This window comes from Aristolochia californica, unplaced genomic scaffold (assembly GCF_029961685.1).
Source record: "Aristolochia californica isolate CCGP_79_NKW_82.1479 unplaced genomic scaffold, dmAriCali1.0.hap1 SCAF_8, whole genome shotgun sequence".
Classification (NCBI taxonomy): Eukaryota; Viridiplantae; Streptophyta; class Magnoliopsida; order Piperales; family Aristolochiaceae; genus Aristolochia; species Aristolochia californica.
The window spans coordinates 6,897,913-6,915,431 of record NW_027182279.1 but is presented as its reverse complement, the minus strand read 5'-3'; the positions used below and the strand labels follow the sequence as shown (position 1 = coordinate 6,915,431).

The following is a 17,519-nucleotide window of genomic DNA, read 5'->3' as shown; positions in this document are numbered from 1 at the left end:
GCCTTCCACAACACCACCGTAGAGAGGTAATGTTGCTACCACTAATTCTACAACACCTTAACCTCCTTCATCCACTCCCGTATTCATCTGGAAATTAAACAGGTCTGAAATGGAAAAACGTAGATCGAAGGGGTTATGTTATAATTGTGATGAGCAGTATTCATTCGGCCATCAGTGTAAGAAACATTATGGTTAGAAGTGGAAGACGAGGAAGAAGAAGTAGAAAATTTAGATGTGGAGCAGATCGAGGTCGAAGAGCCTGCCATTTCCTTGCACGCGATCACAGGACTCCAATCCACCACAACCATGCAAGTTTGTGCCTTAGTCAACGATCAACCCCTTTTAAGTCTTCTAGAATCAGGGAGTACTAATAATTTTTGAGTTTCATGGCTGCCAAGTATTTACAGCTTCCCATTCAACTGCGGCCAGTAGCTTCAGTTTCTGTTGCAAATGGGGAAAAGGTTCCTAGTTATGGGGTCAACAAAGCAGTCATGTTTACCATTGATAATAATCACTTTTTTGCGGAATTTTTTAATCATTCCACTGGCGGGATTCGATTTAGTTTTGGGCATTAAGTGGCTCCAAACATTGGCATCTTGTGGGACTTTGCAGCATTGACGATGAGCTTTGAAGTTGAAAACAAAAGGTTACATTACAAGGCCGTAAAACTTAGGTGCCAACACATTTACATGGGCTTCAGCAACAAACTCCGATGGACAACACTTTAGACAACTTGTTGGAGCACTTCACGAACCTCTTTCAGGAACCTATTACTCTACCGCCATTGAGACATTGTGACCATAGGATCAGTTTGAAGGCTGGGTCCGAAGTGGTGGTTGTGAGGCCACATACGTACCCTCACCTCCAAAAGGATGAAATTGAACGTCAATGCCAAATCATGTTAGAACAGGGCCTCATCCAACCGAGTAAATCCCCTTTGTCCTTGCCAGTTCTATTGGTAAAGAAACATGACAATACTTGGAGGTTTTGCGTGGACTACTAAATGCCAAGACCATTAATGACAAGTTCCCTATTCCAGTTATGGATGAGTTATTAAACGAATTGCATGGGGCAAATTTTTTCACAAAGTTAGACTTGCACTCGGGGTATCACAAGTCAGAATGTACCCTCTGGATATAGAAAAGACCACATTCTGTACTCACCATGGTCACTTTGAGTTCATCGTCATGCCTTTCGGTCTATCAAATGCCCCTTCTACATTTCAGGCATTAATGACCGAGGTATTTAATGACTATTTCCGAAAATTTGTTTTAGTATTCTTTGATGATATTTTGATCTACATCAAGTCATAGAATCAGCATTTAAGAGACTTACGTCTTGTGTTTCAACTTATTCGGACGCATCATTTATACTTAAAACATTCCAAGTGCTCATTTGGTACAAATCAGGTGGCCTATCTAAGTCACGTTATTACATCCATAGGGGCAACAATGGACTCGCAAAAGATTGAAGCCATTATACATTGGCCGCAACCGCGACATATTATAGTATTGAGAGGATTTTTGGGCATAGCGGGGTATTATAGAAAGTTCATCCACAACTATGCGCCACTAGCTGCTCCTTTATCCAACCTTCTTCGCCGCAATGCCTTCCAATGGAATGACAACACTGAAAAATCCTTCCAGGCACTCAAGCAAGCTTTAACCTCAGCTTCGGTACTACAGTTACCAGATTTTGAAGATGTATTTGTGGTCAAATGCGATGCATCTAGAGGCGGGATTGGGCCGGTGCTTCAACAATCTCAGCACCCTATTGCCTATTTCAGCCGTCAACTAGCACTTCACCATCATAAGTTACCGGCCTACGAACGTGAACTCATTGGCCTAGCCAAGGCCGTCCACCATTGGAGACCTTATTTATGGGGAAGATTTTTTCTCATCCTCACATACCACTACAGTTTGATGTTTCTGTTGGATCAACGCATATAAACTTCTTCCCAACAGCATTGGATTAGCAAGTTAATGGGGTTTGATTTTAAGGTGGAACATAAGGCGGGTACACTGAACAAAGCTGCCAATGCCCTCTCCCATCGTTCTGAAGACCAACTACTTTTGTCCGCCATTAGTCAACCCACTCCTCTTTTACTAGATTCCATCAGAGAAGAAAACCAGCGCACACCAGAATTAAGGGAGTTGTCGCAACAGATTGCAAAGGGCACAAAGCCAGCCAACTAGTCCATTCATGACCACATTATTCTATATAAATAGAGTATCTATTTATCTCCCACTTCTCCCTTGGTAGCATTGGTTGTCTCATCTTATCATGACAACACTCATGAAGGGCTTCAGAAAACTTTACAGTGCATCCGAGGAGATTTTTATTGGGAAGGGATGAAATCCACAGTTGCAACGTATGTGGTTGAGTGTCTGGTGTGTCAACGGAACAAGGCCGATCATTTGAGTCCAGCTAGCGTCTGACAACCACTCAATCTTCCCACACAGGTTTGGGCAGACATTTCTATGGATTTCATTGAGGGCTCCCTAAAACTTTGGGTAAATCTGTTCATTTGGTGGTGGTCGACCTTTTTTTCCAAATATGCACACTTTATCCCTATGGAACATCCTTATACAGTAGCCACTGTGATATGGTCCCAGATCCACAATGCAATTCGTAGGGAAGAACAAAGATGAGAAGTGATTCAAGCTCGAAGGGGAGCTTGGAACCCTGGGTTCGTTGAGGAGAACGCCGATCCTTGGGTTCATTGAGAAGAATGTCGATCTTGTGTTTTTTGTGAAATTCGACTTGTCCATTTCATTCCAGGTCGTCCGTTAAATAGGGTTCATGACCACAAGGTTCTAGAGAGAATTATAATTTTGCCCCTCCATGGCATTTAACATGAAAATAAACTAAATAACTACATAACTAACTCAGTCAGAGTAAGTGACTCAGCTCTGGTGTCTCAGCCTGATAGAGCTCACTATTAGGTCCATAACATTACACCTCTCCTGGAGAGCGAGTTTGTCCGCAAGCTCGAAGGTGGGGAGGCGTTTCAAACGTCTCCACCTCTTCCCAAGTAGCATCTGTGGCGGATGTTATCCATCCAATTCAGATACACGCTGTCATCCATCTTGTACCACTGCCCTTGACTATTCCTCCCATAGCAGCAGTCGTCGTTCCCAGAAATTGCCCTGTTGTTGAGCTGGCTAGTTGGGCCTGATGGCAAACGCTGGATAGCAAGTGGCAGAACACTAGGGCCCTCCAAGCTGGTCAGACCTATCACAGGAGTTGCATCTACCACAGGGAACAGCAGCATGGGACACGAAATTTATCCAAGCACATCCTACCTTTGCATCCTGAGCTTGGTCAAAGGGACACCCCCCTTGAATTTTACAGCAGTCTTCGTTGCATTCTGTTGTGCTGGGGAACCACCTCGAACAAAGTTTTCAGCAGGCTGCATGTTAAGAGTGTTCGTACACAGGTCCTGATGCTTTGCAGATGGACCCAGCAGTCTGCCATGAGGCTGTTGGTGCAGTGCATGATCGTGAGGTTGCTGCTGAACAGCTTGAACAACATACGGTAGGTATGCCTGACGAACTGCATTCTGAGTATGCTATTCTGGCCTTGTGATTGGCTGCTTGATTATCCTTTCAATAAGATGAGTCATTTTTGGCAATCTGCTACCACTTACAAATGATCTGAACATGCGTAGTGCTCTTGCAAGCTGTGCATAGGGAACCATGGGAGCAACACCTCTTATAGTAGCAAAAGTCAGCAAATTCCCATCTTCCATTGCCCAACCGGCAACCTGTCCTTTGTGGACCCAAGCACCGCAAGGAACAGTAGTCTTAAAGTCTAAATCATGAGCTAGTTCACGAACTAGTGTGCGAGAACCCGATAAAGAGACAACAGAATCTTGACCTCCATAGAAAACCAGAACTGGTATATCATGTTGAATAATGGTCGTAAGCAATGGAAGGATGTTGATGTTATTATCTGTATCACTGTAGTTCAAAACACCGCTGCACATTGACCAGATATATGGTAAGTTGGTCCTGTTTGCATGAAGAGCTTGCTGCACTGGCAGGACGATTGAGGTAGAAACGCCTGACATAAGGCATGCCCACATCAATACTCACACTTTTCTGGGTTTCATATTTTTTAATCACAGCTCTTGCTCCGGAAGTGATGGGTAGCAAACATCAAGTATGACATTGTTAGGACCATCACAGACATCATGTGGATTTATGTAATCACCAACCACCTGATTTGCCTCAGCAATGGCATTGTTGCATTGAGTGGTGACGTTATGAGAATTGCTGAAGACATGGTCATCAAATTCGCATTCCTTCATTGTGACAAGGCCAATCTCATCCGAAATAATTCCATGTGACCAACAATATTCATAAGTTGCAGGAATATCTCTCTCAAGCTTGAGAAGTGGGTTTCCAATAGTTATTCCCCTAATGTTAACGTTTAAGCCAGTAGATGGTTCAGTAGAGCTACCACCAACTGGGGTTTATAATGACCGGCATAGCTTTCTCCTGTTAGAAACTGTTCGTTGGAATTGAACTCGGGAAATTTGTCATACCATCTCATCATAAAAACTGGCATGTCATCGGCAGTAGAGTCATCTCCACTTGTATATTCAGATGTCATTGACTGTCGATTTGATGCCTTATTCCATGATTTTGGGTTTATTCTAAGCCCCCGGCGATCTCCTCTAGGGAAATATGGACCCAACTCTGTGAAGGCACCCCCACCAATTGATGAAAAACCTGGATCTCCATTCAACCAGAGTGTCAGCGGCTTGGTATCTACATCTCCATATGCTACTGCGAAGTAGTAAAAGAGACTTCTCCCAGCCTCGTTATCCACGGTAAGGTAACCAGCAAACTGTCTAAAATTCACTTTGGGCTGGCCAGGTAGCCTCACAACCAGATCCTCAAGAGAGTGGTCAGTAACAGCCAACATCAGCAAGGCCAGAAAACCCACACCTGGTCGAAGAGTGTCTGAGCGGACATTACTTCTTTGCAGGTTGAATACCTGTGAGCCAAAAAATTCTGCACAAACTTTATCAGATTGAATGCCAACCTTATCATCCCAGCCCTTAGCTATGCTCTGGAATGAACCAATTGATTTGTTATGAGCTTGAACCAGTGCAAGAAGGAAGTGATATGTTTTGACTGCCTCCCCAGGCAAAGACTGAGCAACCTTGCCGTCATTCCTAGAAGTGGACTTTGGTCCCACTTGGCAGTTTCATATAAAGCTGCATCAATAACAACTACAACCTCAGCAGATAAAATTAAAGCCAGCAACCTCCACCCATTTAATATTGATTGTCCTGTCGCCTCCATAAATTGTTTGGCATACCTCAGTGCAGCATTTGAATTGGTTTGTTCGGTATACGGAACCCCTAGCTCAAAATTCACGTCTGGATTGTGCAGAATTATATTCTCCATCCGCAGACCACTATAATTTAGGTCTGTTTTGGCAGCAGCAACCTCTCTATAGTTTGTCAGAGATGACTCCCGAAGGGCATATATGGCTCTCTGGCGAAGTGCTGTCTCAGCAGCAGATAAATTGGTTTTTATTGTCTCAAACACCTTTACTACCAATTTTATGAACATAAAGTTCACCAGCCCATCCACTAAGTAATTGTCCGTAAACAAACTTGGCTCAATCTTACTGTCCTTCCTTCGACACCATACCCTGAGTAATTTCTCTACCATCCCCAGAATCCCCAAGCTCCCACTCATAGGTGTACAAGCAGGAAAAGTCATAAGAAAATGCTCATCTGAAATTTCTGTCACGAGAGCCTGAACCCCTTCCAAATCACCAGCGGAAGCCAATATCTCAACAAGCCACACAGAAAAATCACCTTTCTGTTTCTCAGCCCAACTAAACACACGCAACGCCATCACAGAGTTTTTTCGTAAAAAATCGTGGGACTTGAGGACGGACAAGACCAAATTAAGAGAAAGTTGGCTAAGAAACTTACCACAAGAGTTATTCAAGTTGGTTTGCAGCTCGGCCGCCGAGAGCTAGAGGCTGCAGCATGATGGTTGCAATTTCATATTGGAACTCATTGTTCCTGAATTCGCAGCACCAATGATTCCGACACCTTTCTCATTAAGTTCATCTTCCGCCACAGCAACTATTTCCACTTCGAAATTAAAGTCTCTGGATTTTTGGTCTTTCCTATTCGCATATATGTACACTCCCCGTCGATTTAACGACGAGCTCTTCCCAGCACCATTGTCGCCAATAATACTGACCTTAGGAAGCTTTTGCCGCCGGCGAACAACCTCAACAGTGTTGATAAAGGAGGTATCTTGCCGGAATTGGTCGTGGAGCTTCTCGGCTCGGAAATTGCTACGCTTGGAGGTTTTAGGTCGACCCTCTACTAGACGGCCATTCCCAACGGCGAACGAGGAGTCTCTGAAATTTCTGATATTGGTCGGCGCTAGATGTCCACGCTCGGAGGAGTTCGATCGAACGAAAACATGCAAACCCAAATCGGGCTTTTCGAAGAGATTCAAGGTCGAACGACTTCGGAATGGGCGAAATTATTCTTCGAGGTAAAGAATGCACCGTCTTCTTCCGAAACGGTGACCTTCCTCTCTGAATCCCTGTTTTCTGCCCCTCTCGCAGATCTTTTACTGGAAGCATGAAGTATCTCCTCTATTTCTGAGATTAATTTTGTGCGCAGGGTACGCATCTCATTCCGGATTGCAGAAGTTTATTCTGTGCACAATGCTGCCAATTGATCACGGATTACGGCACGCAATTCATCTAGGATTGAAAAATTGTTCACAATTGCTCAGATACCAAATGATATGGTCCCATATCCACAATGCGATTCACAGGGAAGAACAAAGATGAAAAGTCATTCAAGCTCGAAAGGGACCTTGGAACCCTAGTTTGTTGAGGAGAACGCCAATCCTGTATTTTTTTGTAAAATTCAACTTGTCCATTTCATTCCAGGTCGTCCCTTAAATAGGACTCATGACCAGAAGGTTCTAGAGAGAATTACAATTTTGGTCCTCCATGGTATTTTAAATGAAAATAAATTAAATGACTATATAACTAACTCAGTCAGAGTAATTGATTCAGCCCTGGTGTCTCAGCCTAACTCGGCTCACTATTGGGTCCATAACACATTGTCACCCAAGTTTTTTTCGCCAACATTGTCCGTCTCCACGGTATTCCGGAATCCATCGTAAGTGATCAAGATGTGGTCTTTACAAGTATCTTTTGGAAAAACAATTTCAAGTTATGTGGTACCAAACTCAAATACTCCTCCGCATATCACCTCAAACCGACGGCCAGACTGAGGTGGTCAATCATACCATTGAGATGTATTTGAGGTGCTTTGTGGGGGACAGTCCTAAAAGGTGGGTTGATTGCCTGCCTTGGGTGGAGTATTGCTACAATACTTCTTTCCACATGGCTTTACAGGCAACACCATTCAAAATACTATATGGAAGGGATCCTCCTCGCTTGTTTTCCTATACTCGGGAACTACTAGAGTGGATGCAGTGGACCAAGCTCTTATAACTCGTGATCAATTGCTAGAATATGCTGTCCAACATCTTCAAAAAGCTCAAACACGCATGAAGGACTATTATGATCAGGGTCATTGAGATGTTCGGTACAATCTGGATGACTTTGTATGGCTCCGTCTCCAACCTTACCTTCAAAATTCAATTGCGGGCACTCGCCACAAACTTTCTCCAAAATATTTGGGCCCTTCAAAATTATCCAGTGTATTGGGCGGGTCGCATATAAGTTACAGCTTCCTTAGGAGTCCAAGCTACATAATGTTTTTCATGTCTCCGTACTCAAGCCGCTAAAATGTTCCACCCCCTAATCTATTCCCGCCTTACCACCGATTGAAGAAGGTAAAGTTTCTCTGACTCCTACCAAAATATTAACTGCTCAGTAGAATGAGGAGCGCGGAGAAGTTCTAGTCCAGTGGACATACACAGATGCCACGAAAGCCACTTGGGAGGACCTAGACGTATTCCAGCACGTCTACCCTACATTTGAACTTGCGGACAAGCTCTTTCTCCAAAGGGGGAGTGACGTTATGGACTCCATAGCAGGATGAGTCATCCATAGGCGACGCGGGTGAGTTGGTGACCCAGTGGAGCAACCAAGTACCGTCGGATTATATGTTTAATCTATTTCATTTAGTATGTAGGCCAACAATGGCATGATTGTAAAAACATTCACTCGGGCCCTTGGTGTGAATTGCTTTAAGAGGGCTCACGAAATGGAATGAAGCAAACATGATTTCAACCTAATCAGCATCAGTGTTCTACTTAATGAACCCTAGGATCGGCATTCTCCTCGACGAACCCAAGGTTCAAGCCTCCCTTCGACGAGCCTAACTTCGTATCTCCATTCAATCCTTCATCCCCTTTCATTCACGGCAACATAGGTCGACCAGGTAAGTTCGTTCGGCCTGGTTCACCCCCTTCTCCCCTTGGCGATCCTTCCCTTCGTCAAGTGACGAGGTCTATGGTCAGGGACCATAATAGGCCACCTCTTCTTCAATAATAATATCTCATCCAAAGAGACACAATAGTAGCAGCTATAATGTAACACGACCATCTTTCAACACATATAACACGAACCAAAATAATAAACCTTGTAGAAGAACCCATGAAATAATCATAATCCGATATAAAAAAAATTTCTTAGATGTATAAACTTTATCTTTTGTGCTCCTCCTTTCTTGAATATTTTGGTCACATAAAGCTTATCCACAACATATGGAATAAAATACCTCTTCCTTGTACTTCTTCTATTTCTCCCCCTCAAGCTGGGAGGTAATGGTAGTGATCCCAACATGAACCAAATATCATAGATGTAGTCATAAAGTCAAATAATAGAGATGTATAGATAATCCTTCAATCCACGGAGAAGTGAGATATTTTCCTGATATATCAACTCAAAAAGTGACGCAAAACAATTGGCTTATTTTCGAATTTTTCAATGCAATAGAACACCAACATGACCTTTGATTCTTCTAATGCGAATATATCTTTAAATATATATCGTATTGACATGAAATTTTCTTTCTCTAAAAATAGACTTAAATACCTTTCATCCAAGTATAAAGTCTCTTCATAAAATATAATTATTAGAAGATAAATAATCTGATAGATTTTGGTCTCTGACATTTGGCCGAAATAAGTATTGTTTCTCCTTTTTTTTTCCAGAATGACCATTGACTCTTCTAAGATAAATATCCCCTTAGAAAAAAATCATACCAAGAATTGGTTGAATAGATAAGAAAATAGACTTACATATATTTCTTTTGATATATAATTCTCTATATAAAGTCTCTTTCTTTTTAGCATAAAATATCTCAGAAGATGAAGTTTTTTGTTGCTGCTTGCTTTTGTAATCTGACCTTTGCTGTTTCAAATATCGATTCCTCTTTGTGGATAACTCAGATAAAAAATTGGTTGAATAGATAAAAGAATATACTTATAGATATTTCTTTCAATATATATTTCTCCACATAAATTGTAGTTCTTGATAGCATACAATACCTCAGAAGCGGATGACTCTGATTGGAGAGAAATCGTTTATCTTTGGAAAGTAGACTCAAATATCTTTCTGTCCATATATAATTTGCAATATTAAAAGCTCAATATAGAGGTGAAAACGAAAAATAAAACTAACAAGTGTAGGGATTGAAAAAAAATAAGAACCTAGACATAGGGTTTAAGGTTTAGAGAAAATGATCACATTAACTCTGTGGGTTGACCAAGTCAACTCACAAAACCGGCTCTGATACCGTGTAGAATTTATTTAAAAGAGAAATAGTTCATTGACTTCATTAACTTATTATAAATAGAGTACATGAACCTCTATTTATAATAGAGGAAGGTAGTAGAGTCCAATCCCAATAAAACTATCTTTGTCCCAATTACACCCAAACTCAAACACTTAAAGATAAGTCCTAGCATAATTAAATAACTCAATATAGATAAAAGACAAACATAACTCAAAATAAAAATCTTCTAGGACATGACCATAAGATAAAGATGCTTTTTTGAGTCCTTCTTGATATTCCAACTTATGTGATAAGTATGCCAGCTAGTGTAATCATGGTATGTTCTACTTCTTATGGGCTTGGGCCCATCTTGTGGGTCTTCCTTTGTAGTGTGGCCCATATTATAACACTCTTAGATTTATGGGCCTTCCTTGGCAATGTCGGTTGGAGCCCATCTTCCAACACTCCCCCTCAAGCTGGGGGTGAGAGAACATCATGAACTCTCAGCTTGCTGCAAATGATGTATTGAATCTTATTGTATAAAATGGCACATCTTACAATATGCCTTCATCTTCCAACACTCCCCCTCATGCTGGTGTGTCCTTCCATGAGGCCCTGCTAGCATAATATTAGTGAGAGTAAAAATCACTCCTAACCGTTAAGACATTGCTCCATACTCGAGTCCTAATGCTGGATGTAGGGCACACTCCGTCTTCTGTAGGTAGTATGTTTATCGGCATTGCTGTAAAGTGTCCACCACCGTGTCTCTCCACAGGACAACGACTCTCAAGTGGTAGGAGTAATAAAAGACATTACAGGGGGGGGGGGGGGGGGGGGGGGGGTGTGGTTTGGTTGGTTTATTAATAATGGTGTCCTGATCCGGACATCGACTCTCATGGTATCCCCACTGTGATATTTTTTAGAGTTAAATTTCTTCAATAATAATGTCTCATCCAATAATAGTAGCAGCTGTAACGTAACATGACCATCTTCCAACACATATAACATGAACCAAAATAATAAACCTTCTAGAAAAACCCATGAAATAATCATTATCCGATATAAATATTTTTCTTAGATGGTTACCTTCATCTTTTGTGTTCCCCCTTTCTTGAATATTTTGGTATCTACAACATATGGAATAAAATTCCTCTTCCTTCTACTTCTTCTACTTCTCCTCCCTCAAGTAGGGAGGTAATGGCAGTGATCCCAGTTTGAACCAAATATCATAGATGTAGTCATCAGCCCAAAAACAAGAGATGTATAGATAATCCCTCAAACCAGGGAGAAGAGAGATATTTTGCTGATATATCAACTCAAAAAGTGACGCAAAACAATTGGCTTATATTCTGATTTTTCAATGCAACAAAATACCAACATGACCTTTGATTCTTCCAATGCCAATATATCTTTAAATATAGATCCGATTGACATGAATTTTTCTTCGTCTGAGACTAAACTTAAATACCTTTAATCCAAATATAAATTTTCTTCATAAGTATAATTATTAGAAGATACATAATCTGATATATTTTGGTCTCTATCATCTGGCCGAACTACGTATTGTTTCTCCTTTAACTCCTCCAAGATCAATATCTCCTTATATAAAAATCATACCAAGAATTGGTTGAATAGATAAGAAAATAGACTTACATATATTTCTTTTGATATAGTATTATCCATATATAATTTCTTTCTTTATAGCATAAAATACCTCAAAAATTGAAGCTTTCTGAAGCTGCTCAAACCTCTTTTGCAATCTGACCTTTGCTGCTTCAAATATCGATTTGTCTTTGTAGATAACTCAGATAAAAAAATTGTTGAATAGGTAAAAGAATAGACATATATATATTTCTTTTGATATATATTTCTTCATATAAAGTCTAGTTCTTGATAGCATACAATACATTGGAAGCGGAAGCTTGCTGCTACTACTCGAACCTTTTTGCAATATGACCTATGCTTATTCCAATAGCGATATCTCTCTGTAGATAACTCCGATTGGAAAAAATCATTTTTCTTTGGAAATTAGACTCAAATATATTTCCTTAAAAATAAAATTTGCAATATGAAAAGCTCAGTATAGAGGTGAAAACAAAAATAAAACTAACGGGTGTTGGGACTGAAAAAGAAATACGAACCTAGACTTAGGGTTTAGGGTTTAGAGAAAATGATCACATTACCTCTATGGGTTGACCAAGTCAACTCACAGAACCTGATATGATACCATGTTGAATTTATGGAAAAGAGAAATACTTCATTGACTTCATTAACTTATTATAATCAGAGTACATAAACCTCTATTTATAATAGAGGAAGGTAGTATGGTCCAATTACAATAAAACTACCTTTGACATAATTACACCCAAACTCTAACACTTAAAGGTAAGTCCTAGCATAAATAAATAACTCAATATAGATAAAAGATAAACATAACTCAAACTAGAACTCTTCTAGGATGTGACCATAAGATAAAGATACCATTGTGAGTCCTTCTTGATCTTCCCACTTATGTGATAAGGATGCTTGCTTGTGGTAATCATGGTGGGTTCTACTTCATATGGGCTTGGGCCCATCTTGTGGGCCTTCCTTGGTCGTGTAGCCCATCTTATAATACACTTAGATATTTGGGCTTTCCTTGTTCATGTGGGCTGGAGCCCATATTCCAACACAAACATCCATGGTGGAAGGTGGCAATGGACGAAGAAATGCAAGCACTCTATGAAAATTAGACATGGGCTCTTATTTCTCTTCCATCAGATAAGAAACTAGTTGGTCGCAAGTAGGTTTTACTATAAAACACAATCCATATGGGTCTGTTGCTCGTCTTAAGGCTCACCTCATTGCTAAAGGTTATACACTGTGTTATAGAATTGATTATGAGGAAACATTCTCTCCAGTGGCCAAAATGAACTTGGTATGCATTTTATTATCTCCGGCTGCTAATTCTTCCTGGCAGGTATATCAGCTTGATGTGAAAAATGTTTTTCTTAATGGGGATGTCAAGGAAGAAATTTATATGCAACAACCACCTGGATTTGTGGTTGAGGGGGAGTCAGTATGTCGATTGAAAAAATCTCTTTATTGTCTAAAACAGTCTCATCGTGCATGGTTTGATAAATTCAGCCAAGCACAGGGGCAGGATTTCACAGATGTTTTGTAGATCACTCTGTATTTATTAAAGAACACCTAAAGGCAAGGTGATTGTTGAATTTTATGGAAAAGTGAAATACTTCATTGACATCAATAACTTGTTGTAATCAGAGTACATGAACCTCTATTTATAATAGAGGAAGGCAATAGAGTCCAATTACAATAAAACTACCCTTGTCCCAATTACACCCAAACTCTAACACTTACGGTAAGTCCTAACATAATTAGGTAACTCAATATTGATAAAAGACAAATGTAACTTAAAATAAAACTCTTCTTGGTCATGAACCTAAGATAAAGATACTTTTGTGAATCCTTCTTGATCTTCCAACTGATGTAATAAGGATGCCATCTCTTGGTAATCATTGTGGGTCCTACTTTTTATGGGCTTGGACCCATCTTGTGGGCCTTCCTTGGTCATATGGCTCATCTTATAATAATCTTACATATGTGGGCATTCCTTGATCGTTTGGGCTTGATCTTATCTTCCAACACACCCCCTCAAGCTGGGGGTGAGAGAACAACATGAACTCCCAGCTTGCTGCAAATGATGTATAAAATATTTTTGTATAAAATGGCACATCTTCCAATATGCCTTCATCTTCCAACATTCCCTCTCACGCTATTGCGTCCTTCCATGAGGCCCTGCGGCATTATAAGTGAGAGTAAAAATCACTCCTAGCCGGTAAGTCATTGCTTCATACTCCAGTCTTAATACTGGATGTAGGTCACACTCCAGTGCTATCGGTAGTGTCTCTCGGCATTGCTCTAAAGTGTCCACCACCGCGCCCCTCCACAGGACAACGACTCTCTAGTGGTAGAAGACATAAAAGCCCTTACAGGGGGTGGGGGGGGGGGGGGGGGATAACATAAACTAAAACTCTTCTTGGTCGTGACCCTAAGATAAAGATACTTTTGTCAGTCCTTCTTGATCTTCTAACTGATGTGATAAGGATGCCAGCTCTTTGTAATAATTGTGGGTCCTACTTCTTATGGGCTTGGGCCCATCTTGTGGGCCTTCCTTGGTCATGTGGCCCATCTTATAATAATCTTACATATGTGGGCATTCCTTGGTCGTTTGGGCTTGATCTTATCTTCCAACAATGATTTTGGCAATCTATGCTGATGATATTGCCTTAACCAGTAGTGATCCTGAGGGCATTCAGGAAATCAAGGAAAAGATATGTGCAGAATTCAAGACAAAAGATCTTGGACTTCTTTAATATTTTTTGGGTAGTACTACAGTCCAAACATGGGATTGTACTATCTCAAAGGAAGTATGTCCTTGATCTACTAGATGAGACATGAATGATGGGGTGTAGACCAACAGAAGCCCCTATGGACTCAAATACAAAATTATCTGCAAGTATTGGAGAAGATGTGGATATTGGAAAATATCAAAGAATTGTGGGGAAATTCATTTATCTTAGTATAACAAGGCTGGATATATCATATAAAGTAAGTGTGGTGAGTCAATATATGCACAAGCCACAACTCAGTCATTGGCAAGCACTAGAAAGGATATTACAATATTTGAAAGGAGCTCCAAGAATAGGGCTTCTCTATAAGAACCATGGTCACTTCAACATAGAAGGATTCTCAGATGCAGACCGGGCTAGATCCCCATATGACAAAAAAATCTACTTCGGGATATTGTACAATGGTTGGAGGAAACATGGTTATATGGAGAAGTAAGAAGCAGAATGTAGTTGCAAGGTCTGGTGTAGAAGCAGAATACAGAGCTATGGCACACACAGTTAGTGAGCTTCTATGGACCAGATCCCTTTTCACTAAACTGGGATTCTACAAAGAAGCTTGTATGGATCTATATTGTGATAATCAGGTAGCAATACATATCACATCAAATCTGGTCTTCCATGAGAAAACAAAACACATTAAAGTAGACTGTCATTACATACGAGAAAATTTCCAAACCGACATATTATCTCTCAAACATATATCTCCACAAAGCCAAGTTACAAACATTCTCACCAAACCAGTCACTCATAAGATCTCGTCCACCATCTGTATCAAGTTGGGCGTTTACGATATTTTCTCACCCCTAGGTTGAGGGGGAGTATTACAATGTGGGACCCACCATGGTTGCACAAGCTGGTGGGACCCACTATGAGAACGTGAGATGACATGATGAGACATCACACGAGCTGGCATGAGTTGGAAGATGTGTAGCACGAGCTGGAATGAATTGGAAGATTTGAAGATCAAGTGAAACCCACAAAAATAACCACGAGCTAGTATCCTTCTCACATGAGTTGGAAGATCAAGTGGAACCCATAATGATAACCACGAGCTGGCATCTTTATTATATGATCACATCCTCATAGAAGATTTTTAGTTTGAGTTATGTTAGTTTTCTAATTATGTCGAGTTATTTTATTATGATAGACTTATCTTTAAGAGTTATAGTTTAGATGTAATTAGGAGTGTGGTAGTTTAATTGTACTTGGACTCTACTATTTTTCTCTACTATAAATAGAGGTGTTTGTACTCTAATTAATAATAAGAAAGTGAAGTAGTTCTCCAATTCTCTCTCATGAAGACTTCCTCTCTAGCCTAAACTCTTTTTCCTTTTTTTCTCTCTTATCTCCTCTCTACCCGGGTGCTCTCTCTCTCTCTTTCTTTTTCTTTCTCCCTCTCTCGCCTTGCCTGAGATTTCAATAAAGGGGTCCTAAATTCAATAGTGATTCAGCCTTTTCTTCCCATTTATCATTGGTAACAAAGGTAGGTGTAGTCGTGGCCCATTCCAGTTTTCCATGAATCTTCCAATAATTTTCCACAAGGTTTTGACCACAACAATAAGTGCATATTCAAGGCTCCGTACGAGACTGGCTAGGACCGGCTCTACCACCTCTATTCAGCCTCCTCTAGAATTTCTGTGGCGGTCTCGGTTGGAGGATGATGTACCTCTACTACCTGAATACATAGCAGATGAAGTATCATTATTTGAATTAAGATATGGATCAGGGATTCACAGGAATGTGTCACTTATTTCACTAAAGGACAGTAGTGCGAGGAGCTAAGAAGTTGAGTCTTAGCAACTTCAAAGTATGGCTTGATATTTTTCAAACAAATTGTTGCTGCTAAAGCTTCCCTTTGCCTCTCTTGAATCGAAATATCAGCGGAGTATGGTTGAGTGATCTTTCACTCTTGAATAGACACCAAAACCGAGTAAAAAATTCATGAATATTGTGCTGAGTATTGAGCATGTTTTGTAATACATCAAATAAATTTTGTGAAGAAGTCGTACTAGAATATAACTTAGTACAAGTGTCCCAAATCTATTTGGTTGATTCTAAATGAATAACATTGTTGGCTACTTTCTCTTCCATACTATTAGTAAGCCAACTAATTATCAAATTGGCATCCTTAACCCACTTTAGATAGGATTGACTTTCTTCATCAATCGATGGAGAAGGCTTGGTTAAGTGATTGAGAAGGTCTCGAGTAATAAGAACCCTTCTTACCGATTAAGACCACCTAAGATAATATGATAATCCCCTTCAGGGAAAATTAGTAATTTTCAGTATGTCACTTTTACTACTTGTATTTCCTTCAGCCATCTTAAGTCAACCAATGAATAGTAAAGCACAAACAAGAGGACGATATGAAGAAGATCCAATCTACATAAAATCCCAATTAAGATGGTGCAATTGCTATAATCTAAAATTTAAGAACTGATATGGACTGAAGTAGACCTATTATAATCCAATAATCTAGCTTGAGAAGCAATTAAAGCAATAATATGTTGTCCAAAAAAAACAGTAACCTAAGTGAGGTGGTTGCCTTCCTCCCAATCCAAATTTTAAACTCAAGGACCTTAAGATTCCAAAAAATTTGAACTTGTATTCAAAATGAAACCCCAATCTTGGGAGGCTCATGTTTGCCAAAAATATCCATTGTTTAAATTTGAAAAATAAACCACTTAATCAAATTTGAACAATCTTCTTTCAAATACCAGCCATTTTCTACTAAAGATAAGTTCTTATCCACTACATTAGCCACTAAATCAGGCTCCAAAAGCTAAGAAGTCTGAAGTGATTCAGTTGAGAGATCTTCCTATTATTGAGATGGAGAATATTAATCAGGAAGACCAGGTAAACATACCCCCAGAAGTACTCAAGTGATATGCCAGAACTAGCAAACCACCACTGAGGTACTCCCCTGCACTAAATTATATTTTGATGACTAATAAAGGTGAACGAGAGAGTTATGAGGAAGTCGTGCAAGTTGATGAATCAACCAAGTGAGAGTTGGCCTTTCGGGAAGAGATGGATTCACTATTATCCAATTAAACATGGCAGCTGATCGAGTTACCAAAAGAGAAGAAGGCATTGCTGAATAAAAGGGTGTACTGAATAAAAGACAAACATGATGGCAGGAAGCGGTACAAGGCAAGATTGATGGTAAAGGGATTTCAATAAAAAGAAGCATTGACTACACTGAGATTTTTTCTACAGTAGTGAAATTGACTACTATTAGAACTGTTTGGACTAGTGGCAAATGAAGATTTGCACTTAGAGAAGTTGAATGAAAGACATCTTTTCTTCATGCTGATTAGGAGGAAGAGATTTACATGATGCAACCAGTTGGAAGA

General features: G+C 40.1%; 1 pseudogene; it reads right to left on the bottom strand.

Moving 5' to 3' along the window:
• Positions 1-2,762: 2,762 nt before the first annotated feature.
• LOC137939317 (serine carboxypeptidase-like 42) lies at positions 2,763-5,009 on the bottom strand (annotated as a pseudogene).
• Between the last annotated feature and the right edge of the window lie 12,510 nt (positions 5,010-17,519).